Genomic DNA, 26,080 nt, shown 5'->3' with positions numbered 1-26,080 from the left:
GTAGAGCGTGTGACCCTGCGGCCGCCGCGAAGCTGGGGATTAAAGGGAAAAGTTTTGGCAGGAGCGGGAGGATTCTGCGGAGCCTGGGAGAGGGCGGCAGTGGTGCCCTAGGCAGCCGGGACAGGTCAGTCCGAGTCGGGGGAAGCGGGCGGGAAGCGGCGGTGGCGGGAAGCGGCGGAGGGAAGCGGCGGGCCCGGACCGAGGCAGCCCCCAGGACTGGGGCGCAAGGCCCGGCGGCGGGGAGCGGGGTGCGGGGTGCGGGGAGCGGCCGGGGTCCGCGAGCAGCGTCGCGGCGGCTTCCAGATGCTCCGGCCCGGTCCGGTCAGCAGTCGTGCGTTGCAGTGCAGGCGCCCCGCCGCCTCTGCGCCCCCCGCCCTTGGACCCCCATAGCTGCTTGAGTGAGTACGAAACACTGGCCTCCGTCCACTCGACTCTGTGCCCCCTCTTGGGCCTCGTCGCCTTGTCTCCTCCTACTTATGAGAACCCCATCAGGCCCGGGGGGGGGCACTCCCATTTTTTCCCCTGTCTCTGACCTCCTTTCTTTACCCCTTTCTGGTGTTCCCTAATCTGTTGCCCTATCTAGGGTCTTCTCGGGGATCTTTTCCTCTGTACCCCTTGTCTCCGGCCTTCATCCTTCCATCCTTGCTCTCCTTCCGCATCCCTGTCCTCTTCTTATTCTGTGTCCTAATCCCTCCTAGTATTATGGAACCCCATCCTCTTCCCCAGGGTGTTACTAGACTTTTTCCAACTCCGTGCCTGCAGTCCCTGTCTCCCTAAGCCTCTCTTACCTTGGCTCCCTGAGAGGGCCTGTTTTTGCTCCTCTTTCCGATTTCCTTCCTAACAGCCCTGCCCCCTGCATTTCTGTCGTCCACCTTCTTTTCCCTCCCTGTTCCTTTCCCCTGCTTCTGGGAGAAGCGTTAGCTTTCACTTGACTCTGCTTTCACTTGACCTGAGGTTGACAAAACCCATGGGGTGGGGTGGAGGTGTTCAGACCTTGATCGAATTAAGAGGCTGACTGACTAAAGGAAATAACAGATATATCTGTGTGGGAGAATTTACTTGGGTATTGCGTCAGAGATGATGTCCAGTTTGTAGGCCATTCTTCTCATCTCAGCTTTAATACTTCCCCTTTATGGGCCTGTTGACTTTCAGGAACCCTTGGGGAGAGACGGCGCTGAGTTGGATGTGTGCCACGGGTAGCTGGAGGCTTTGTCCAGTTCTTCTCCTCTTCCAGGAATCAGGGTTTTGTGTCTTTCCACTCTGGATGTATGGAATACGTTTATACCATGATACCCCAGCCTCTCTCTGCCCTCACTCCCACCCTCCACCCTGCGCTCCATCCCAAAGGGCTAAGAGCATTCTTCATAGCTGTGCTCCAGAAAATGTTTGTAGTCCTCAACCTTTTTCCTCTGTGCTGGCTCCAGAACTTTTTTTTCCCTGTTTGAGTTTTGAAATAGATTGCCGGCCTGATAGCCCTGGGGCTGGCGGGCATCTGTCCCTTTTATTATTGGTGGCTTGAAACGGCTGCTGATTTTCTCTCCTATCTCTTTGACAATCTTTGACCAACTGAATGTGCCTCTGACGTTGGTCACTGAACATGTTCTCTTGGAGTCTCTTCTCCCTCTTTTTCTTTATTCTTTTCTGAATCTAGGGAATCCAAATTCTCCCTATTTTTTTCCCCTGGGAGCTTAATTTCCTCTGTATGCAAGAGGAAGGGCAACCCCAAAGTTCTGTTCCCTTTGCCCAGGCATAGTGTGAGGTATCAAATTGAGAACTACTTGGGAAGGATGTGGGACTGCAGTAGTTAGACCTTGTCAGGAACCTGACCAGGCATATCTGCTTCCGGTCATGTAGATCATCTTCTCTGAGGCTCGAGAGCCCACCACCTTCCTGGTGTGTCTGGACGTTAAACTTACCAAGCAGAAAATTCTCTTCATATCCTTCAGTTTGAGCTCCTTTATTTGGTGTTGGTTCTCTAAAGAAATCTTTGAGAAATAATATATCCTTTGCTAAGTCTTCAAGAAATAACATATCCTTTGTTTCACCGGGTAACATACCCAATCTGATCTTGGAGGATTCTGAAAGTGTGACCCAGTCTCACATTTAGAAATGAAGGCTTGTCGTTTCACCTGGCTCCAGGTTTCTAGGACTTCTCTTTTGAGGATTGTGCTGTCTATCTTTGAGCCCAGATTGGACACAGGATTTGGCAACCTTCAGGAGCTGTGATGGAGAGCCAAAGGAACCAGCTTGACCAGACTTTAACGTTTTGTAATCCTCTCGTGCGCTGTTTTCTGTGAAAGCAATAGGATTGTGGATGGCCTGTCATTGAGCCAGTCGCCTCTTCACTGATCCCAAGACCCCCTTTGCAGCACTTGCAGGGATTTGGGCAGACTGGACTGGAAGGTTTCCTTGTTCCTGTGAATAGCATCTCTCCGGGGTTTTAGTGGATCATTCTAAAGAGGTTGAGGTAAAGTGTTGGGGGCAGATTTTTAGTGTAGTCTCTGGCTCCCAAGAAGGACCCTTTCTTACTCTTCTGAGCAGTTTGTTACTCCTGTCTGCACTTACCCCTTAGTAGGGCTCTCTGCTGTGGTGGCAGGTGAGAGGTTTGAGAACAGGTTAAGGCCGGTCCTTGTGGAGCAGCTTGGGCACCAGCAGCCTAGCTGGAAAGCTTCTTGCAGTTTGTTCACTCTGTCGTTTGCTGAGAAGGTAGTCGTGATTGTCAATTACCAAATTCCTTCCAGTCAGTGATTTTTGCAGAGCCTGGGTCTGGATTGTTTTTCTTTATTTTCTGACACAACGTTTTGTTCTGTTGCCCAGGCTGGAGTGCAGTGGCAGTATCATAGCGCACTGTAACCTCGAACTCCTGGACTCAAGGGATCTTCTTACCTCAGCCTCCAGAGAAGCTGGGACTACAGGTGCATACCACCACACTCACTAAGTTAAAAAAAGCTTTTTTTTGTAAAGACAGGCTCTCACAATATCTGGAACTCCTAGCTTCCAGCAGTCCTCCCCACCTTGGTGTCGCAGAGCACTGAGATGACACTGATTGCCAGTTTGGCTGCCTTTCTCCTTGCCTCTTTGCCACTGCCTGTTTGTATAACATGCCTCAACACATTCAGGAAGAATTGTTCCTACTCAGTCTTTCAACCCCACCTGTGGTCCCTTCAACCCCTTCCCTTAAGGCCTGGTAAGAGGATAGCCAGTGTAGGGCAGTGGCCTGGAAGCCATTAGGCCTCTGCTTTGGGCCTACAGCTGTCCTGACTGTTGTGCAAGCTGTCTTCAGGGCCTGCGGATCCTGGCACATCCTGGGGTAGTGCAGCTTCTCTCTCTCAGGAGTTGGACCTGTCACGTCTAAGGGCTTCAGCTGTATTCTGTCTCTGAGGCCCACCTCTCTGGGTGCCCCCTACAGGCTGGGAAGCTGAACAGTGGTGCCTTCCTCCCGTGCCTCTGGAGGGCCTGGAAATTGCGGGACCCAGCCCCACTGCCCAGCTTGGAAACATCCTCTGCTTCCTCCCTACCCAGGTCTCTGTGGGCTTTGTCCGTTCTGCCAGGCCTTTGCCTAAATGATGTCAGAAGCCCTGTGCCTGATGCCATTGTCTATGCCATGTGGTCCCAGATTACCTAATGGCTGCTTCTTGGAGACAGTTTGACGTCCCTGAGCATTTTTCTCTGCCTTTGGAGCCAGGGGGAGGAGCTGCTTGCAACAGCTGAATTCCAGGGTGTCAGAGGAGAGCTTGGAGTTTACCTTGAGCCCGGCAGGGAGAACATGGCCCCTTGTATCCGGTTTCAGACATGTGGGTCTTCTTCCTTGACACATGGCTCCTAGCCTTCATAACTCAGCAGGCTGGTAACTAGGATGTGACTCCAGTTCAGTCTCCAGGGGCTTTGGTGAAGGAATCAACCATGACTCAGGACATCTTCATTTATGAGCTGCTACCCATGGGGGGTATTGGGCACCAGCTCCTTTCTTACCTTGCCTGCTCCTTCTGCCTAACCTGACAAAATCAGCAAAGCCAGTGTCTGCTTACTTGTGAGTGAGCAGACTCCTTCCAGGATTGGGGAAATATTTGCTGACTCAGGCTCAGAATCATCTCAGGGTGGTGTGTAAGGGACAGACAAGGAGCCAGATTACCTTGGGAGCACTCTGTGAGTTACAGTGTTTATAACTTATTAGAGTTGCTTTTAGGGCCCCTGGCACCTCTCAGCTAAAGCCGATTTTTTTTTTCTGTCCTGCAGTGTTGTACAGTGTTTTGGGCATGCACATGATGCTCACACAGTGGCTTCTGCTCACCAACAGATGAAGACAGATGCACCGATGAGGTAATCCCATTTTCTTTACTCAGGGGTCTCTGACCATCCATTAACACGTGGTGCAGATTTAAGATCCTAACCTTGTAGATGAAATAATTTCACTAGGGCTAAGTCCCAGATTGCAGGTTCCTGTCACAGCATCTGGTACCAGTTGCTTATGCATAGTCTAGGCGTTGGTTAAGTAATTATCAAATGTCTATGGCTTACATAGTTTTTTCAGGAGCATGGAGATTCCCACCTTTGTGCCCATTAAAAGATAAACTCCACAGGGCAGGGACTTATTCTGCTGCCTTTGTGTCTAGGGTAGTGCCTGGCACAGAGGAGATACTGAATAAATATTTGTTGAATGAAAAAGTGAACGGACTTTTGTCTTTGCCTATATGTGTACCTAGGGTGCCAGGCCACTAAGATGGTGTCCATCATTCTCTCTTATTTAGGGAGCAAATACATATACATACGTGTGTGTGTGTGTGTGTGTGTGTGTGTGTGTGTGTGTGTAAGGATGGTTTAAATTAGATGTCTTTTTTTTTTTGAGATGGAGTTTTGCTCTTATCCAGGCTGGAGTGCAGTGGCACAATCTTGGCTCACTGCAACCTCTGCCTTCCAGTTCAAGTGATTCTCCTGCCTCAGCCTCCCAAGTAGCTGGATTACAGGCATGCGCCACCACACCCGGCTAATTTTTGTATTTTTAGTAGAGACGGGATTTCACCATCTTAGCCAGACTGGTCTCAAACTCCTGATATCAGGTAATCCATCGGCCTCTGCCTCCCAGAGTGCTGGGATTATACTGTGAGCCACTGCACACAGCGGGAACAAATATTTTTGAGTGCCAATTATGTGCCAGGCACTTTGGGAAATGATAATAGTAAAAAACAGATCCAGTCTCTGCTCTGCCTTATGGGTCTGTGGTTTGCTGGTATATATGAGAGCTGGCCATAGTACACAGAATTGTTTCTTCCATCTCTGCAGGGGTAGGGAGTTCTCACCAAGAGTCTGAACAATGCTCTGAGTTTCCCATTGCTGTTTCCATGTTCTCAGGATGCCTGGCAGATTTATAAACTCTCGGAAGTGGAGCTCCAGGGAATACAATGTTCATTGTCCTATTTGGAAGGCAGAGTTGTTGTGGGTCCCTGCTGGGGGCCGGGGGAAATGTGGGCCTCCTGTCTGATTTGTTCAGTGGTTCCAGTAGCTGTCCGTGGGCTTCACTTCCCCTTTTCTGCCTTTAACACCCTGCATGTTTTCCTGTTGTCAAACAGGGTGGTGAGTCCCCGTGTCTCTCTGTCCGTGTGGGTCAGGTTGTTTGTGGATCTTTCAGGAAGGTCCTGGGGTTGCGGGGGGGCCCTCCTGCTCTCAAACCCATACCAAGTGCTTTCCTCTGAAGGGAATGTGAGGGAGGAAGAAGGGAGAAGTTTCAGAGGCTTCTGAGGCTCCCCAAAAGGGAAGAGGTTGAATTACCCCCTGAGTAGGGAGAGCTACTGAGTTGAACTGATTTGCTTTGTCATTTGATTTAGCAGTAGCTAGGCCCAGTGGCAGCAATTGTATATGCATTTCTGGGGGTCATTTGTCCAGTTCATCCCTGAGCCTTGATCTCCCAGGTGCAGGTAGGAGCATCTTGTCTCCCCTCCCCTTCCCTCCGCTTTTCTCTTTTTTCTGTTCTCTTTTCTTTGTTTTCTTTCTTTCTTTCTTGATGGGGTATTGCTATTATATTCTTGCCGTTTCTGGGCCACATTGGAAGAAGAATTATTGTCTTGGGCTACACATAAAATACGCTAACAATAGCTGATGAGCTAAAAATAAAAGTCACAAAATAATCTCATGTTTTAAGAAAGTTTACATATTTGTGTTGGGCTGCATTCAAAGCTGTCCTGGGCTGCATGTGGTCCATGGGTTGTGGGTTGGATAAGCTTGGCCTAGGCAGTCCTCTCACCACAGCCTCCTAGGTAGCTGGGACTGCGGGTGAACACCGCCATGCCTGGCTATTTGTTTTTTTTTTTTTATTTAATGGGTACACAGTAGTACCCATTATATATTTATGAGGTACATGAGATGGTTTTGTTCTTTGTTGTTTTTTGTTTGTTTGTTTGTTTTTGACACAGATTCACTCTGTTACCCAGGCTGGAGTGCAGTGGCATGATCTCAGCTCACTGCAAACTCCGCCTCCTGGGTTCAAGCGATTGTCATGCCTTAGCCTCCGGAGTAGCTGGGATTACAGGTGCGTGCCACTACGCCTGGCTAATTTTTGTATTATTTAGAGATGGGGTTTCACCATGTTGTCGAGGCTGGTCTTGAACTCCTGACCTTAGGTGATCCATCCACCTTGGCCTCCCAAAGTGCTGGGATTACAGGCGTGAGCCACTGTGCCCAATCAAGATGTTTTGATGTAGGCATGCAGTGTGAAATAAGCACATTCTAAAGAATGGTGTCTCCATCCCCTCAAGCATTTATCCATTGAGTTGCAAACAATCCACTTATAGTCTTTAGGTTATTTAAAAATATATAGTTGTTATTGACTCTAGTCATCCTGTTGTGCTATCAAATGGTAGGTCTTATTCTTTCTATATATTTTTTGTACCCATTAACCATTTGTACCTCACCCTGAAACTCCTCACTACCCTTCCCAGCCTTTGGTAACCATCCTTCTACCCTCTATGTCCATGAGTTCTATTGTTTTGATTTTCATATCCCATAAATAAGTGAGAACATGTGATTTGTCTTTCTGTTCCTGCCTTATTTCATTTAGCATAATGACCTTCAATTTCATCCATGTTGTTGCAGATGACTGGATCTCATCCTTTTTTATGGCTGAATAGTACTCCATTGTGTATATGTACTATATATTCATCTGTTGACTCAGGTCACCTCCAAATCTTAGCTATTGTAAACAGTGCTGCAACAAACATAGGAGTGCAGATATCTCTACAGTACACCGATTCCCTTTCTTCTGAGTATGTTCTCAGCAATGGGATTGCTGGATCATATGGTAGCTCAATTTTTAGTTATTTTGTGGAACCTCCAAACTGTTCTCCATAGTGGTTGTACTAATTTATATTCCCATCAACAGTGTGCAAAGGGTTCCCTTTTCTCCACATTGTTACTAGAATTTATTGCCTGTGTTTTGCATATAAGCCATTTAAAATGTATTTCTTTAGAGATAGCATCTTGCTCTGTCACCCAGGTTGGAGTGCAGTGGTGCGATCTTGGCTCACTGCAACCTCTGCCTCCTGGGTTTAAGTGATTCTTGTGCCCCAGCCTCCCGAGTAGCTGGGATTATAGGCATGTGCCCCCACACCCAGCTAATTTTTGTATTTTTAGTAGAGCTGGGGTTTCACCATGTTAGCCAGGCTGGCCTCAAACTCATGATCTGCCTGCCTTGGCCTTCCAAAGTGCTGGGATTACAGGTATGAGCCACTGCACTGTGCCTGGTTTGTTTATTTATTTATTTATTTAATAATGGAACTCTGTTTTCCCTAAATGTTGCAGATGAGTTACAACAAACAGAATGACAAACATCAAGGAAAACTGTCACTCGGCTCCTTTTTCACCATAGCAGCTATGTGGAAGCTGCTGCAGCTTCAATAAGGGCCACTGATATAAGCTATTTTAACTGGGGTGAGATGATATCTCATTGTAGTGTTTTTTTGAGATGGAGTCTTGCTTTGTTGCGCAGGCTGGAGTGCAGTGGCATGATCTCGGCTCACTGGAACCTCTGCCTACCAGATTCAAGCAATTCTCCTGCCTCAGCCTCCCAAGGAGCTGGGACTACAGGCGTGAGTCACTGCGCCCTGCCTTTTTAAATTTTTTAAACTTAAGTGATGTGTACACATCTAGTTAATAAATGTGAATGAAATAAAAGAAATATAATTTCACAAAGTCCAATGAATTAGTGATTCCGGCAAGGATTATCATTTGGCATCAAAAAAAAACCAGATGATTGATTATTGTAAATACTTGTTTAGGACCAAAGTAACGCCACATAGATTACTTCTAGTCCCAAAAGGAAAACATTAACTATAAATGGAGTGATCGGAATGTCACCATCCTAATCTAGGTCGGGGTCAACCTTAGCGTCACTAATCGTTGATCATATTTGTCTTCTAGCGGAATACAACCTAAAATACACATCAATATGGTGACTCTATGCCTTCATCCTTTCTAGTTCCTTGTATCCTAGTTCAGACATCCCTCAGAGATTCGAATCCATTCCTAAAAACATGTTGGAGAGTGAATTTTAGATAGTGAGAGTTTGGATGTCATTATTTTAAATGGGAAAAAAATGATAATGTATTCCCAGCACAACTAAAAATCCCAACCAGTTATATATGATTTTTCTGCTTATCTAAAGCGTTTAAAACACTAATAGCCTAATTGTTTAGCACTAAATTAACTCATTAGTTTATTTGCGTAATAACATTACAGGAGACAAATTATGTTTTCCTTTAACTGCAGCAGATGTGCACTGTAATGTAAACGAACAGTGCAATAATGTGTGAAAGGCACAATGAAGGCAAATAATTAGCAATAATAAAATGAAGCAAGTTTGTTACTGAAGAGTGAAGTGAGTGAGGTATGGAGATGAGAAGGGATATGTGGATGTGGTGGCTGTGGTCCCTGTTGCTATTAGTGGAAGATAAAAGTGAACAAAATGAGCTGTGGAAGGAGTGAGAGAAACAGTCAATGCCTGGGGTTCATCCATATTCAGATCCACGAAGCCGAGAGACAGTCTGCTTTTCTTGGCAATGGAGTCTTCAGAAGTGGATGATTGTCAATCATCTTCTGAAAGTATTGACAAAGCATCACAAGAAACTCAGAATGGACAAGTGTCGCATTCCTTTTGTTTGTGTTATGCAGCTTCTGATAACCCTAGACTGTGCCAGAATGAACCTTTGAATGGGATTTTTCTGCTGTCAGTGTGATCACAACCTCTTAGAAGCAAACAGCAATCGTTCTGTCTTTATGATTAAAATTTCCTTTAAAGATTTGTCAGTTATTAGTGTCTCCTTGTATTAGTTTGCTAGGGCTGTCATAACAAAATGCCCCAGAATGGGGGTCTTAAACAGCAGAGATTAACTTTCCCACAGTCCTGGAGGCCGGACGTTCAGGACGGAACTTCCCAGCAGATTTGGCTTCTCCTGAGGTCTCTCTTTGGCTTGTGTGACTGGCTTTCCGCTGTGTCTTCTCATGGCCTTTTCTCAGTGCATGCGCATCACTGGTGTCTTTTACTTTCTTATAAGGATACTGGACCTATTGCATTAGGGTCTCATCCTTATGTCCTCATTTAACCCAAGTCATCTCTTTAAAGGTTCTGTCTCCAAAATCAGTCACATTGAGGGTTAGGGCTTTTTTTTTTTTTTTTTTTTTTTTTTTTTAAAGAGATGGGGTCTCATTATGTTGCCCAGGCTGGAGTGCAGTGGCTATTCACAGGCGTGATCCCACTACTGATCAGCATGGGAGTTTTGACCTGCTGTTTCCAACTGGTTCACCCCTCCTTAGGCAACCTGGTGGTCCCCCGCTCCCAGGAGGTCACCATATTGATGTTGAACATTGCAGACACCCAATCAGCATAGTGCACTACATACAGCCCAGAACTCCTAGGCTCAAGCGATCCTCCCACCTCAGCCTCTCGAATAGCAGGGACTACAGGCATGTGCCACCTTGCCCAGCAAGAGTGAGGGCTTTAACAAAAATTTTAGAGGGACAAGAAACAAAATTCCATCTATAACTCTCCACTTCCTCCAGCTTAGCTCCTTCCAGCATTATTCCTTCTAAGTCAATGCATTTTTTGAAAGGAACACAGTAAGCTACACGGTGGTGATGGCTGCGCAGCTTTCCAGAACCACAATATTTTAATAATTTGTCTTTATTTTCTCACATGCAGAAAATAAGGTATTCACAGGAGATGGATCATGTGCATGGCCAAGCATATATCCTTTCATGCTTTCACCTCCTAATATAATTTTTCTCTTCCAATGTACACGATTCTTTAGTGTTTTCAGTTCCTCTGCTTTCTTCAGTGTTCCACTTTAACTGCTTCATTTTGTAAAGTGGGGAACTGATACAGAAAATGCACAATGTCAGTCTGTCTAGCGTTTGACCCGTGCCACACTGTCTTAAGTATTGCAGCTTTATGATATCTATTAGTGTGGACCTCCAACTTTGTTCTTTTACTTCAAGGTTGTGTTTGCTGTTCCTTGCTCTTTGCAATTCCATATACATTTTGGAATCAATTTTATTTATTTGTTTGTTTACATGTACTTTTAGAGATGTTAGGAGTGATATCTTTATAATATTGCATTTTCCCATTCATGTGGTGTAGCCTTTCATTTATTGACGTCTTTACTTCTGTTTAGCAATTATTATTATTTTGAGACAGAGTCTCGCTCTGTAGCCCAGGCTGGAGTGCAGTGGCACGATCTCGGCTCACTGCAATCTCTGCCTCCTGGGTTCAAGCTATTCTCCTGCTTCAGGCTCCTTAGTAGCTGGGATTACAGGTGCATGCCATCACACCTGGCTATCAGCCATTATTATTATTATTATTATTATTATTATTTTGAGACAGAGCCTCACTCTGTCATCAGGCTGGAGTGCAGTGTTGCAATCTTGGCTCATTGCAACCTCCGCCTCTTGGGTTCAAGCAATTCTCCTACCTCAGCCTCCCAAGTAGCTGGCACTACAGGCATGCACCACCATGCCCAGCTAATTTTTGTATTTTTAGTAGAGACTGGGTTTCATCATGTTGGCCAGGATGATCTTGATCTCTTGACCTCATGATCTGCCCGCCTCAGCCTCCCAAAGTGCTGGGATTACAGGTGTGAGCCACTGAGTCTGGCAATTATTTTAAAAAATAAATGTTATTGTGTGTATTTCAGGTTTCCAACATGTTGCTGTGGGATACGTATGGATAGTAAAATGCTTACAGTAGTGAAGTCAGTTCACATATCTGTCCTCTCACGGTTACTTTTTCTTGTGACAAGAGCAGCCCAGATCTATTTATTTAACACATAATAAATTCGTAGTACTAATCAATTTTATGAACTTTAGTCTTCATGCTGTACATTTGATGTCTACACTCGTTTATCTTACATATCTGCGATATCTTCCCTGACTTATACCTTCCTGCCCTCTCCCGAACCACTCTCTCATCCTCTATCTCTGTGTAGTTGAACCTTTTTAAAAATATTCCACATATGCCGGGTACGGTGGCTCATGCCTGTAATTCCAACACTTTGGGAGGCCAAGGTGGGTGGATCATGAGGTCAGGAGTTTGAGACCAGACTGACCAACATGGTGAAACCCCGTCTCTACTAAAAATACAAAATTAGCTGGGTGTGGTGGCAGGTGCTTATGATCCCAGCTACTTGGGAGGCTGAGGCACGAGAATTGCTTGAACCTGGGAGGCAGAGCTTGCAGTGAACTGAGATCACACCACTGCCCTCCAGCCTGGGCGACAGAGGAAGACTCTGTCTCAATAAATAAATCAATAATAAAATAAAAATATTCCACATATAAGTGAGCTCAGGCAATATTTTCTTTCTCTGTCTGGCTTATTTCACTTAGCATAATGTCCTCCAGGTCCATCCATGTTGTGGCAAATGGCGGAATCTCCTTTTTAAAGGCTGAATAATATTTCATTACATGTATTTGTGTCACACATACACACATACACATACACACACCCTCCCACACACATTTTCTTTATCCATTCATCCATAAGGGAAATGCAAATTAAAACCACTATGGGATATCTATCACCTTGCACCCATAAGGATGGTTATTATCAGAAAGACAGAAGATAATAAATGTTGCTGAGGATGTGGAGAAAAGGGAACCTAGCACACGGCTGCTGGGAATGTAGACTGGTACAACCATTAGGGGGAACAGTGCGGAGCCTTCCAAAGAAGTTAAAAATAGAACTACCATATGACCTAGCAATCCCCCTCTTCTGGGTACATACCCAGAGATGAAATCACCACCTTATAAAATATCTGCACTCCCATGTTCACTCCAGCATTATTCACATTAGTAATTTGTTTGTGGCCAGGTACAGTGGCTCACACCTGTAATGTCAACACTTTGGGAGACTGAGGCAGGAAGATCACATGAGGCCAGGAGTTCAAGACCACTCCAGACAACATAGATAGACTCTGTCTCACAAAAAAAAAGACCTTGAGATAAGGTCTTGCTCTGTCGCCCAGGCTGGAGTGCAGTGGCACAATCTTGGCTCACAGTAACCTCTGCCTCCCAGGTTCAAGCGATTATCCTGCCTCAGCCTCCTGAGTAACTGGGGCCCACCACCATGCCAGGCTAATTTTTGTATTTTTAGTAGAGATGGGGTTTGACCACGTTGGCTAGGCTGGTCTTGAACTCCTGGCCTCAAGAGATCCATCCGCTTTCGCCTCCCAAAGTGCTGGGATTGCAGATATGAGCACCTGGACTTCACAAAAAATTAAAAATTAGCCTGGCACAGTGGCTGGTGCCTATGGTTCGAGCTACTCAGGAGGCTGAGGCAGGAGTATTGCTGGAGTCCAGGAGGTTAAGGCAGCAGTGAACTATCATTGTGCCACTGCATTACAGCCTGGGCAACAGAGCAGGACCCTGTGTCCTAAAAAAAAAGAAGAAAAGGGTAGTTTTAAATTACGGTAAAATCATATAACAAAATTTACCACTGAACAATTTTAAAGTGAGGTATTGCTGTTAAATACATTCAGGATGCTATGCAACCATCGCTACTATCTAGTTTCAGAACGTTTTCATTACCCCAGACAGAAGCCCTGTACTCATTAAGCAGTCACCCTTCATTTCCCACAAGCATCCAGCTTCTGCAATCTGCTTTCATCTCTATGGCTTTGCCTATTCTGGACTTTTCTTTTTTTTTTTTTTCCGAGATGGAGTTTCGCTCTTGTTACCCAGGCTGGAGTGCAATGGTGCGATCTTGGCTTACTGCAACCTCCGCCTCCTGGGTTCCAACAATTCTCCTGCCTCAGCCTCCTGAGTAGCTGGGATTACAGGCACGCGCCACCATGCCCAGCTAATTTTTTGTATTTTTAGTAGAGACGGGGTTTCACCATGTTGACCAGGATGGTCTCGATCTCTTGACCTTGTGATCCACTCGCCTCGGCCTCCCAAAGTAATAGGATTACAGGCTTGAGCCACCGTGCCCAGCCTATTCTGGACTTTTCATAGAAATGGAATCACACAATAAATGGCCTGTTGTGATTGGCTTCTTTCATTTAACATAATGTTTTCAAGGTTCATACATGTTGTAGAATGTGTTTTTATGGATGAATAATATTCCATTATATGTATATGCCACATTTTGTTTATTTATTCATCTGTAGATGACATTTGGGTTTTTTCACCTTTTGGCTTCTGTGAGTATCGCCACTGCGAACACTGGTGTACAAATATCTATTCCAGGCCCTGCTTTCAATTCTTTTGAATATATACCCAGGAGTGGAATTACTGAACCATATGATAGCTCTACATTTAATTTTTTGAGAAACTGCCATGATGCTATCCACAGCAGCTGCATCATTTTACATCCCATTCCCACCAGCAATGCACTTTGGCCCATGTTTTAATTGGGTTGGTTGGTTGTCTTTTGGCTGTTGAATTGTGAGAATTATTATTATTTTTTTTTAGATGAAGTTTCGCTCTTATTGCCTAGGCTGGAGTGCAACGGTGGTATCTCAGCTCACTGCAACCTCCATCTCCCAAGTTCAAGCAATTCTCCAGCCTCAGCCTCCTGAGTAGCTGGGATTACAGGTGTGCACCACCACGCCTGGCAACTTTTGTGTTTTTTAGTAGAGGCGGGGTTTCTCCATATTGGTCTGAAGGCCTGACCTCAGGTGATTCGCCTGTCTCAGCCTCCCAACATGCTGGGATCACAGGCATGAGTCACCGTGCCCAGCTGAGAGTTCTTCTGGACACTAGACCCTTATCAGATGTTTAATATGAAAATATTGTCTCCCATTCTATTGCCCCTTTCCACCTCTTCTCGTCTTGCATTCTCATTAGGCCTAAGTTGGGGTTCTTAATAGTCCCACAAGTCTCCCAGGCTCTGCCTCAGAGAAAATATTATCTTTTCATTTTCTTTATAGTGTCTTTCAATGCAAACAGTTTTTAATTTTGATGAGGTCCAACTTACCTATTTTTTCTTTTGTTGCTTGTGCTTTTGGTGTCATATTTTAGAAACCATTGCCAAATCCAAGGTCGTGAAGATTCCTTCCTAAGTTTTCTTCTAAGAATTGTATAGTGTTAGCTCATACTTTTAGGTTTTTGACCCATTTTTAGTTAATTTTTATTTATGGTGTGAGATAAGTATTCAAATTCATTATTGTGCAGGTAGATCATCTAATGTCCTTTCCTTTTGCCCCAAGAATTCCCCGTAACTTTTTTTATATGGCCAGGCTAATGACAATAAACTCTCTCAGCTTTGGTCTATCTAGGAATGTCTTAATTTCTTCTACATTCTTCAAGGATAGCTTGGCTGGAATAGAATTCTTGGTTGACAGCTTTTTTTCTTTCAGCTCTTTAAATATGTCATTCCACTGCCTTCTGGCCTTAGTGCTTTCTAATGAGAAACTGGCTGTTATACTTAATGATTATCCCTTGTACATTATGATTCACTTCTCTCTGCTTTCAAGTTTGTCTCTTTATCTTTGGCTTTCAACAGTTTGATGATGTGTCTCAATGAGGATCTCTTTGAGTTTAGGAGTTTGTTGAGCTTCTTGGATGTTTAGATCCATGTCTTTTATAAAATATTGGGTTTTCAGTATTAATTCTTCAATATTCATTATGCTTCTAGAAAGAAGATAGAAATCTCTTCTCCTCCTTGCATTCTCATTATACCCAAATTGATATGCATAATGGTGCCCCACAAGTCACCAGGCTTTGTTCTTTCCCTCCCTTCCTCTTCCTTCCTTCCTTCCTCTCTCTCTCTCCCTCCCTTCTTTTTTTCCTTCCTTCCCTCCCTCTCTCTTCCTCTCTTTCTTTCTTTTTTGAGACAGGGTCTCACTCACTCTGTCACCTAGATTATAGTGCAGTGGCATGTTCATGGCTCATTGTAGCCTTCAACTCCCAGACTCAAGTAATTCTCCTGCATCAGTCTCCCATCTCTACAAAAAATACAAAAATTAGCTGGATGTGGTGTCATGCGTCTGTAGTCCCAGCTATTCTGGAGACTGAGGTGGAGGATCACTTGAGCTGGGGAAGGAGATGTTATAGTGAGCCGAGATCACATCACTGCACTCCAGGCTGGGCAAGAGTGAGACCCTATCCAGAAAAAATATTAAAAGAAAACTAGATACTATACACACACACACATGCATACATGTACGTATGTGTTTATATATATATATATATATATATTTTTTTTTTTTTTTGAGATGGAGTCTTGCACTTGTCACCCAGGCTGGAGTGCAGTGGTATGATCTTGGCTCACTGCAACCTCTGCCTCCTGGGTTCAAGTGATTCTCCTGCCTCAGCCTCCTGAGTAGCTGAGATTACAGGCACTGGCCACCATGCCTGGCTAACTTTTATATTTTAATTTTTTATATTTTGTATTTTTAAAATTATTAGAATAATAATTACTATTTGAGACACAGTCTCACTGTATTACCCAGGCTGAAGTATAGTAGCACAATTTTGGCTGACTGCAACCTCCACCTCCCAGATTCAAGTGATTCTCCTGCCTCAGCCTCCCAAATAGCTGGGATTACAGGCACTTGTCACAATGCTTGGCTAATTTTTGTATTTTTGGTAGAGACAGGGTTTCACCACGTTGCCCAGGTGATCTACCTGCTTTGGCCTCCCAAAGTGCTGAGATTACAGGCATGAACCACTGCGCCCTGCCAACACCTTTATTATTTTCACACCTGTAATCCCAGCACTTTGGGAGGCTGAGGTGTGCAAATCATCTGATGTCAGGAGTTTGAGACCAGCCGGGACAATATGGTGAAACCCTGCCTCTACTAAAAAAAAAAAAAAAAAAAAATCAGCCAGGCACAGTGGCAGTCGCCTGTAATCCCAGCTACTTGGGAGGCTGAGGCAGGAGATCGTGCTACTGCACTCCAACCTGGGTGACAGAATAAGACTCTGTCTCAAAAAAAAAAAAAAAACCTCAACAAACACTCTCCTTCCCTTACAGTGGCTTTTCTGGTTACCCATTTGCTTGGTTGCAGTAAACCTTTGACTGTGAGTTTGATCAAGTTGATGCTGACGATTCTTGATAGTTTTTTTGGTGTCTCTGGGGAGGGGTGGCTTCCAGAGGTTCCCCCTCCACCATTTTTACTAGAGTCACAGTTAATGATGTTTTGTAAAGATCTTGCACACCATTTATTAGATATCGTCCTGGGTTAGATACTATATTAGATATTTTTCTTGGTATTTGATGCAATTGTAATTTTTTCTTTTTCTTTTTAAGAGACAGGGTCCTGCTCTACCATCCAGGCTGGAATGAAGAGGCACAATCATAGCTCACTGCAGCCTCAAACTCCTGGGCTCAAGTGATTCTCCTGCCCCAGCCTCCTAAGTAGCTGGGACCACAGGCACGTGCCATCATGCCTGGCTAATTTTATTAATTTTTTGTAGAGATGATATCTCATGATATTGCTCAGGCTGGTCTTGAACTTCTGGCTTCAAGCAAGCCTCCTGTTTCAGCTTTCAAAGCACAGGGATTACAAGCATAGCCACTGTGCCTGGACTGTATTTTTTTAAAAATCTCATTTCTTAGGCTGGACACAGTGGCTCACGCCTGTAATCCCAGCACTTTGGGAGGCCCAGGCAGGCGGATCACGAGGTCAGGAGTTCGAGACCAGTCAGGAGTCCAAGATCAGCCTGACCAACATGGTGAAACCCCGTCTCATTTTCTTTTTTAAAATTAAAAAAAAATCTCATTCATTTCTTTTTTCTTTCTTTTTTGCCCACCTGCAACTGTCTTGATCGAGTTATATAAAAATCCATTTTCTAATTGACCAGTTACTGGCATATAAAAATGTACTTTAAAAAAATATTGATGAGGCCAGGCACAGTGGCTCACACCTGTAATCCCAGAACTTTGGGAAGCCAAGGCAGGTGGATCACCTGAGGTCAGGAGTTCAGACCAGCCTGGCCAACATGATGAGACTCTGTCTCTTTTTTTTGTTTTTAGAGTCTTGCTCTGTCACCCAGGCTGGAGTGCAGTGGTGCAATTCTGCTTACTGCAACCTCTCGCTCCTGGGTTCAAGTGATGCTCGTGCCTCAGCCTCTCGAGTAGCAGGGATTACAGATACCCGCCACCACACCTGCCTAATTTTTGTATTTTCAGTAGAGACAGGATTTTATCATGTTGGCCATGCTGGTCTCAAAATCCTGACCTCAGGTGATCTGCTTGCCTTGGCCTTCCAGAGTGCTGGGATTACAGGCATGCGCCACCACGCCCAAACCTGGTCTCCACTAAAAATACAAAAATTAGCTAGGCGTTGCGGTGAGCACCTGTAATCACTTGGGAGGCTGAGACAGGAGAATCACTTGAACCTGGGAGGCAGAGGTCTCAGAGAGCCGAAACCACACCACTGAACTCCATCCTGAGGGACAAGAGCAAAACTCTGTCTCAAAAAAACAAAAATAAAAAAAATTGATCAAAAGATTATGCTAAAATTACTTCTTAATTCTAACAGTTTCTGTGAACTCTTTTGGATTTTCTGTGTCATCTCTGAATAATGTTAGTTTTACTTTTCCCTTTCTAACCTGTATATCTCATACCTTATTAGGTTGCTGTTAAGTACCGTTGATGAGCTGAATGAAGAAAATGACGGGTTGAAGCTAATCAGCCACTAATGCTGACACTTTGACAGGATTGTCTTTTTGAGATGGGTTTTCACTCTGTTGTCCAGGCTGGTCTTTACTTCCTGGGCTCAAGTGATCCTCCTGACTCAGGTATGAGCCATTCTGCCTGGCCCTACAAAAGCACTGTTAAAGACTGGACTACTAAGCATTTCTCCTTTGCAAGGAGCGTGATGTTGAGCCTTTTCAGTAGAGGGCACAGGAGGGACACTGCAGAAGGAAGGGAGCTTCTCTTCCTAGTTCCAGCATGCTGCATTCTGCTTTTATTGCTCCTGTTCCATGGCCTATCAGCAACCTGTGTATGTCGATGGTGGGGATCGTCTATGACCGCTTCATTCAAGCTGTGTGCCCTGAGATTGAGAGTGCAGCCCCTCAGCTGCACACCATAAATAAGCTACCATGAGGCCCCAGTGTGGGCCCAGAGACCACCCTGCTGCTCCCAATGCAGATATAGCACACTCCAGACTGCACAGCCAGAGTGGTGCCCTCACTGTCTCTGCAAGCCTGTCCACTGGCCTCAGCTCACCTTGCAACCGTCCTGATGTGGACACCACAGGCTCCAAGCAGCCCAGCTCTCCATGCACCCTGGGGGTTGTTTCCTGCTTGCCTGCTGATTGTTGACCAGCTCTGGCCTGGGCGTGTAGCAGACCTTTCTGCCAACCAGTGGAGAAGCTGTAGCAGCTTCTCCAATAAAATCTCAACCAAGGTCCGGACATGGTGGCTCATGCCTATAATCCCAGCACTTTGGGAGGCCGTGGTGGGTGGATCACGAGATGAGGTGTTTGAGACCAGCCAACACGGTGAAACCCCATCTCTATTAAAAATACAAAAATTAGCCAGGTGTGGTGGCACATGCCTGTAATCCCAGCTACTCAGGAGGCTGAGGCAGGAGAATCGCTTGAACCCAGATGTGGAGGTTGCAGTGAGCCGAGATCTCACCACTGCATTCCAGCCTGGGTGACTGAGCGAGACTCCATCTCAAAAAAAAAAACAAAAAAAAACCTCAACCAGGGCCTTGGTAGTGTTCTCCCTCCACTCCACAATATCCTTTAGAGCTTTCTCCACATCTTTATACTTAACCATCCTGTCATCATTTAATAATTCTTTATATGAAGCCACTCTCTTTAAGTTACTGGACGGTTTCTATTAATTGGACACAGACTGATAAAAATGTCAGTCCCAGGAGTGGTCCCAGGAGATAGACTGAGAAAGGTGAGAATTGGGCAATGGTTTGTTTGTGTCCTTGGACTTGAGCACACTGCTAGCCTCCTTGTTCATGAGAAAAAGGTATGTAATGGCATCACGATTAGTCAAGTCATCGTCTGTGTTGGTTCTGATAGAGTGCCAGTGGAAGCCCACGTCTCAGGAGCCCGTATGGCTGCCGCCTTGCACCATTATGACGGTAATAATGACTATACTATAGTATAGTCTCAAGTATGGGACAGTTATTTCCAGTGTACTTGAGAGCTCATAAGAGAAAAAGCGACAAGCTCAGGTCTGTTAACTCTCAGTTCAAGTCACGGAGTGAGAACCAGAAAGCTTCCATGACAACCGGCAAAAGAATCTTGCCAGCAACAGTGACTCATGCCTGTAATCCCAGCAATCAGGAAGCTGAGGCAGGAGCACTGCTTGAGGCCAGGAGTTTAAGACCAGCTTGGGAAACATAGCGAAACCGTGTCTCTAAAAAAAATTTTTCTTGGCCTGGCGCTGTGGCTCATGCCTGTAATCCCAGCACTTTGGGAGGCAGAGGTGGGTGGATCGCCTGAAGTCAGGAGTTCGAGATTAGCCTGACCAACATGGTGAAACCCCGCCTCTATTAAAAAAACAACAACAACACTTTTTTTCTTAAGGAATCTTTTATTTCTTGTAGATCCAGGGCTGATATTGCGGAAGACCAAAAATAAAATTTAATTGTGCAGGTTGCTGAATCATAATGACAGTTGAATTCAACAGTCTTGCCACGTTTTTAATGTGAAAGTGAGGGCATTGATAAGGAAAGAATGGGATCCTGAACCTTGCAATCGAGACATCTCAAACAAACTAAGACAACTCAAATGAATTGAGACATCCAAATGCAGCTGGTAATCTTGAGATCCAGGATTACCAGGGGGTAGTTCTGAGCCCCCTGACTGGCAGAAGTAGGTTGCCCTCTGGTGTCTGAGGATGTTACCTTTCTTCTGTGTGAAATCAGTGTGACAGCCTTGCTTGAGGCGGAGGCCTTGAGGGATGGTCATTCTCCACTAGACCCACCATAACCATACCTGTGGCCACCAGGCTCACAAAGTCTTAGCATGCTCTAGAGGGACAGGAGTACTCTATGACCTAAGAGGAGACAGCTTAGGCACCAAAAGGATTGCAAGGCTTTGCTAATATATATTAGTAGTCACCTGGGGACTATGCATGGGAATGGATTCTGAGGTTGGTGGATCAGAGGGCAAAATATAGCACAATATCAGGCCAAATCCTTTTACATGAGTGTGCTTACTAGAATTCTGAATGGAAAGTGTTAGCTTGTGTAGCTGAAGGTGAATCTAACTGCTTATTTCATTGGTTGACTGAAACTTGAACTCAAAATGCAAGTTTCAGGAGGTCTAATTTAATGAGGTTAAGATGCCAGAGCTTTGCTGGTGGGTTGTGGAAGAAGAAATCCAAGAGCATAGGGAGATGGCAGTGTTGGAGTGGATTGTCCCTATATGACTCATTCCCCAGCTGTATTCTAGGTGGAGGCCCAACAAGAGACTCCCTTTACTGAGGCAATAAAAAATACATTTGTCAGGGGAGCACCTGTGTCTTTGACAAGTTCTGTAGTTATTCCCTTTGGTAGGCTGGACTGCAGAAGATTCCAGCTTTAAGATGGCCCCCTGATTTCAGTGGGGATGATGGTATTGCATCGTAGCAGAGGCCAAGTAGAAGCACTTAACCAGCAAAGACAAGGTGGACACATCAACCATAAAGGGCATCAGAGATGTTTCAGTCATCAAAACACTTTGGCCTGCAGAGATCTTTGGTGGTAGTTAACTGATCTATATAACAGGAAAACTCTATGTCTGGAAGCCAAATACTTGATTTGAGTCCTAACAGTGGAGAACGGTGGCCTCGCACTCAGTTTCCAGGCTTAAGTCAGTTCACTGACTCAGAGCCCTGTGCTTGATGAATAGGAGCCTACATTCCCTCGAAGATCTTGTAGGACCTTGTAACACTGCTATAGGAGAACACCTTCAGCCAGGCGAGGTGGCTCATGCCTGTAATCCCAGCACACTGGGAGGCCAAGGCGGGTGGATCATGAAGTCAGGAGATTGAGACCATCCTGGCCAACATCGTGAAACCCTGTCTCTTCTAAAAATACAAAACTAGCCAGATGTGGTGGCATGTGCCTGTAGTCCCAGCTACTCAGAAGGCCGGGCAGGAGGATTGCTTGAACCCGGCAGGCAGAGTTTGCAGTGAGCGGAGATCATGCCACGCACCACTGTACTCCAGCCTGGGTGACAGAGGAAGACTCCATTAAAAAAGAAAGAGAGAGAGAGAAAGAAACAACGAACGAATGAAATAATGAAAGAAAGAAAACACTTTCATCTTCTTCTAAGCATTCTGGACAGACATAGTGGCTCACACCTGTAATCCCAGCATTTTGGGAGGCTGATGTGGGAGGATCACTTGAACTCAGGAGTTCGAGACCAGCCTGAGCAAAATAGTGAGGCCTCGTCTTTACAAAAACAATAAACAAAAAATTAGCAGGTGTGATGGTGCGTGCCTGTAGTCCCAGCTACTTGAAAGGGCAAGGTGAGTGGAAAGCTTGACTCTAAGAGATCAAGGCTGCAGTGAGCTGAGATTTTACCACTGCACTCCAGCCTGGGCAATAGAACAAAACCCTGTCTCCAAAAGAAAACAAAACAAAAAACACCAACAACTACAAAACACATCTTCTAAGCATGTTCTTTTTCTTATTTATTTCCCTCCCTCTCTCCCTCCCTCTTTCCCTTCTAAGCATTTTCTAAAGGAATCTACATTCACTTACTAGAGTGACTGTGCTTTGCAAAAAAGGAAATACCCAGACCTTTTGAGGATTATTAGATACTCGTTCTGAATTGATGCCAATTCTGGGGATTCAAAATGAAATTCTAAGTAGGGTATACGGGAGCTGGCACAGTGGCTCACACACCTGTAATCCCAGTGACTCAGAAGGCTCAGGCAGGGGATCCCTTGAGGCCAGGAGTTTGGGACTAGCCTGAGCAACATGGCAAAACCCCCAGCTCTAAAACAATCTAAAAACAGCTCCAGTGATAGCACGAGCCTGTTGTCCCAGTTACTTGGGAGGCTGAGGTGAGAGGATCACTTGAGTCCAGGAGATCAAGGCTGCAGTGAGCTATGATCGCACGACTGCACTTCAGCCTGGGTGACAGAGTGAGATCCTGATTCTTAAAAAACAAAACAAATAAAGATATATGGTGGTCAAGTGATAGGTGGACTCTCAATTCCAGTCAGACTCACAACAGGCAGGCCCAGTTGGGCAGTGAACTCACCATCTGGTTATTTCCAAGGTTCCTGAATGTGAAATTATAATAGACATATTTGGCAATGGCTCTGATCCATGGGATTGTGTGTGTGTGTGTCTGAGACGGAGTCTTGCTCTGTTGCCCAGGCTGAAGTACAGTGGCATGATCTTGGCTCGCTGCACCCTCTGCCTCCCAGGTTCAAGCAATTCTCCTGCCTCAGTGTCCCAAGAAACTGGGATTACAGGCACTCACCACCATGCCAGGGTAATTTTTGTAATTTTAGTAGAAACAGGATTTCACCAGGCTCGTCTCAAATTCCTGACTTCATGATCTGCCTGTCTCAGCCTCCCAAAGTACTGGGATTACAGGTGTGAGCTACCGGACCTGGCCTCCATGGGATCATTACGGTAGACAGAGCTAAATGGAAGCCTGTGGAACTTCTGCCCCTCCAAGATGGTAAATCAGAAACAGCACCACATTGCTGGGGAAAATGCAGAGATCAATGCTCCAATTAAAGACTTGAAAGAAGCAGGGGAGGGGTGGTGATAACTATCCTTTTCCATTTAATTTACCAGTGTGGCCTATGCAGAAGTCATGTGGATCTCAGGAAATGACTCTGGATGTTTATAAACAATCTGGTGGCAACTCTAAGTGCAACTGCTGTCCCAGATGTAGTCTCTTTACTGTAGTATATTTTACTGATCTATGAATCATCTAAAAGTTGTGTGTTTTTGAAGTTTATAAACATAGGGAGCTCTAAACATACCTTTAAACATGGATTTCTAACTTAATTGCATTGTGATACAAGCATGCGGTCTTGCATGATAGTAGTTCTTTACAATTTGTTAAGACTTATGGCTGGGCACAGTGGCTCACGCCTGTAATCCCAGCATTCTGGGAGGCCGAGGCAGGCAGATCACCTGAGGTCAAGAGTTTGAGACGAGGCTAACCAACATGGAGAAGCCCCATCTCTACTAAAAATGCAAAATTAGCCAGGCGTAGTGGCGCATGCCTGTAATCCCAGCTACTCGGGAGGCTGAGGCAGTAGAATGGCTTGCACTTGGGAAGTAGAGGTTGCTGTGAGCTGAGATCGCACCATTGCACTCCAGGCTGGGCAATAGCAGTGAAATTCCATCTCAAATAAAAAAACAAAAAAAAGCCTGGCATGGTGGTTTACACCTGTAATCCCAGCACTTTGGGAGGGTGAGGTGGGTAGATCACCTGAGGTCAGGAGTTCCAGACCAGCCTGGCCAACATGGCGAGACTCTGTCTTTATTAAAAATACAAAATTAGCTGGGTGAGGTGGCAGGAATCGCTTGAACCCGAGAGGTGGAGGTTGCAGTGAGCTGAGATTGCACCATTGCATGCCAGCTTGGGCTACAAGAGAGAAACTCCATTACACACACACATACACACACACACACACACACACACACACACAGACTTATTTAATGTCCTGTGTATGTAATCAGTTTTTGCTGTTTCTATAAATGTCTTACATGTACTTGACAGTAATATGAATTATCTAATTAATGTATGTTAGATTGCTAATTTATGGCATGCCAATATTTCTTACTAAATTTGTTTGGTCGATCTAGAAATTACTGAGAGATATGTACTAAGTTCTATGCTAAGATTGTATCCTTGGTGAATGGTTTATTTCTATTTTCTTTTTCCTAGCTAGGACTTCCACGTGATGGACAATAAACAAGAGATGGGCCAGGCATTGTGGCTCATGCCTGTAGTCTCAACACTTTGGGAAGCCAAGGTGGGTGAATCACCTGAGGTCAGAAGTTTGAGACTAGCCTGGCCAACATGGTGAAACCCATCTCCACTAAAAATACAAAAACTAGCCAGGCATGGTGGCGAGTGCCTGTAGTCCTGGCTACTCAGGAGGCTGAGGGGCCATACAAGCCCTAGACTCAGCCAGAGCAGGGCGGAGGACAGAGACAACAGAATGACCAGCTGCAGAGAGAAGCTACCCTCTCTGCTGAGACCTTCAGAGGCCTGTGGAGACATCTGAATGACCTGCCTGTGGAGAGGAGCCACTCTCTCCAAGGCCTCCTCTCTGCTGAGGGCAGCAGATGACCATGGGCAGAAAGGAGCTACCCTCTCCAGGGCCTTATTTGCCGAGAGCTGAGCACTCAACAGAACAATGTGTCTACAGAGAGGAGCTACCCACTGTGGGTCTCCTCTGAGCTGTTAAATAAATAAAGCTCCTCTTGATCTTCTTCACCCTTCACTAGTCTGTGTACCTGGTAGCAGGAACCCAGGCAAAGGATCCAAAGGCGCCACCAACCAAAAAGGTTTCCAGGAAGAAAGTCGACACCCCAAATATGCTGTAACATCATGACATTTCTTTAGAGATGGGGTTTAACCATATTGGCCAGACTGGTCTCAAACTCCTGATCTTGTGATCTGCCCGCCTTGGCCTCCCAGAATGCTGGGATTACAGGTCTGAGCCACTGCACCCGGCCCAACATCATGACATTTCACCTAATAGTCTTGAGTACTTGTCTTATGAAATTAAAGACATCTACTTAACCACTATGTTGTATCACTAAAAATAACAATAATTCCTTATACTATCTAATACAGTCTATGTTCACATTTCTCCAGTTGTCTAAAAGGTGTGTAAGGATTTGGGTAAATCTAAGCCAGAGCTGACTGTATACTGGTTATTAGTTCAAGTCACCTCCCATGTCAAAGGATGGATTAGTTGGAAGTTATGGTCTTTGAGGCCGGATACTTCCTCTAAGAACCATGAAGACCATATTCCCTTGTCTTCTAATTTCTATAGTAGCTGTTGAGAAGTTTGCCATCTGTCCATGAATTGTTGCTTTGTAGGAAACATGTTTGCTTTCTCATTTTTTAACCCAACCTCCATCTTTGAGTCCTTCAGTTTCTCTATGTGCCCAGGTGAGAATCTAGTGTATCTTGGGACTCATTTCCTGAAACTAAGAATTATTGTCCAATGTCAGTTCTGGAAGATGATGAGTCCTGATCTCTTCTTCTTATCTCCTTATCTCTTCTAAGAGCCTAGAATAGTGCCTGACACATATTAGGTGCTTCTAAACAGCTGAAACATTCTGTAAATATGCATTTTCTTCACTCAACCTCTTTCTGTTCTCTCCTGCTCAAACTTTTTCAGATACATATTGGAATATCTTATGCTATCCAACATGCCTCGTCATCTCTTTCACACACTTTTCATCTCTGTGTCTTTCTATGCTACATTTTAGATAATTTTGTCAGATTTATCTTCTAGTATCCATCTCTGTCCTCAGTGAGTTCTTTTCTTTTTTAAGGGGCAGGCAAGGTCTCACTCTGTAACGTAGGTTGGAGTGCAGTGGCACAATCACGGCTCATCACAGCCTTGAACTCCCATGCTCAAGTGACCCTCCCACCACAGCCTTCCAAGTAGCTGCAACTACAGGCACACACCAACACATCCA

At 45.1% G+C, this 26,080-nt stretch overlaps 1 long non-coding RNA gene and 1 other non-coding gene across 51 annotated transcripts in view; one reads left to right on the top strand and one right to left on the bottom strand.

Annotated features, from left to right (window-relative positions):
• LOC118153111 (zinc finger protein 76) overlaps positions 1 to 26,080 on the top strand; it is a 61,587-nt gene continuing 35,507 nt past the window's right edge. For 30 of the 50 annotated variants that reach the window (XR_013534138.1, XR_013534135.1, XR_013534130.1 and 27 more), the window contains exons 1-5: positions 1 to 124; positions 2,818 to 2,915; positions 4,237 to 4,320; positions 18,060 to 23,081; positions 24,306 to 24,393. This is a non-coding gene — a long non-coding RNA (zinc finger protein 76). The remainder of the gene's footprint in view (positions 125 to 2,817; positions 2,916 to 4,236; positions 4,321 to 18,059; positions 23,082 to 24,305; positions 24,394 to 26,080) is intronic. The other 20 variants (XR_013534142.1, XR_013534141.1, XR_013534117.1 and 17 more) reach the window with 10 other exon arrangements.
• LOC118153353 (small nucleolar RNA SNORA16B/SNORA16A family) lies at positions 7,766 to 7,898 on the bottom strand. The gene has a single exon (XR_004742592.3). It is a non-coding gene; the product is annotated as a small nucleolar RNA SNORA16B/SNORA16A family (small nucleolar RNA).

The sequence above is a fragment of the Callithrix jacchus genome, chromosome 4 (assembly GCF_049354715.1).
Source record: "Callithrix jacchus isolate 240 chromosome 4, calJac240_pri, whole genome shotgun sequence".
NCBI lineage: Eukaryota > Metazoa > Chordata > Mammalia > Primates > Cebidae > Callithrix > Callithrix jacchus.
Note: the sequence above shows the minus strand (reverse complement) of the source record. Positions and strands in the feature narration are given on the sequence as shown.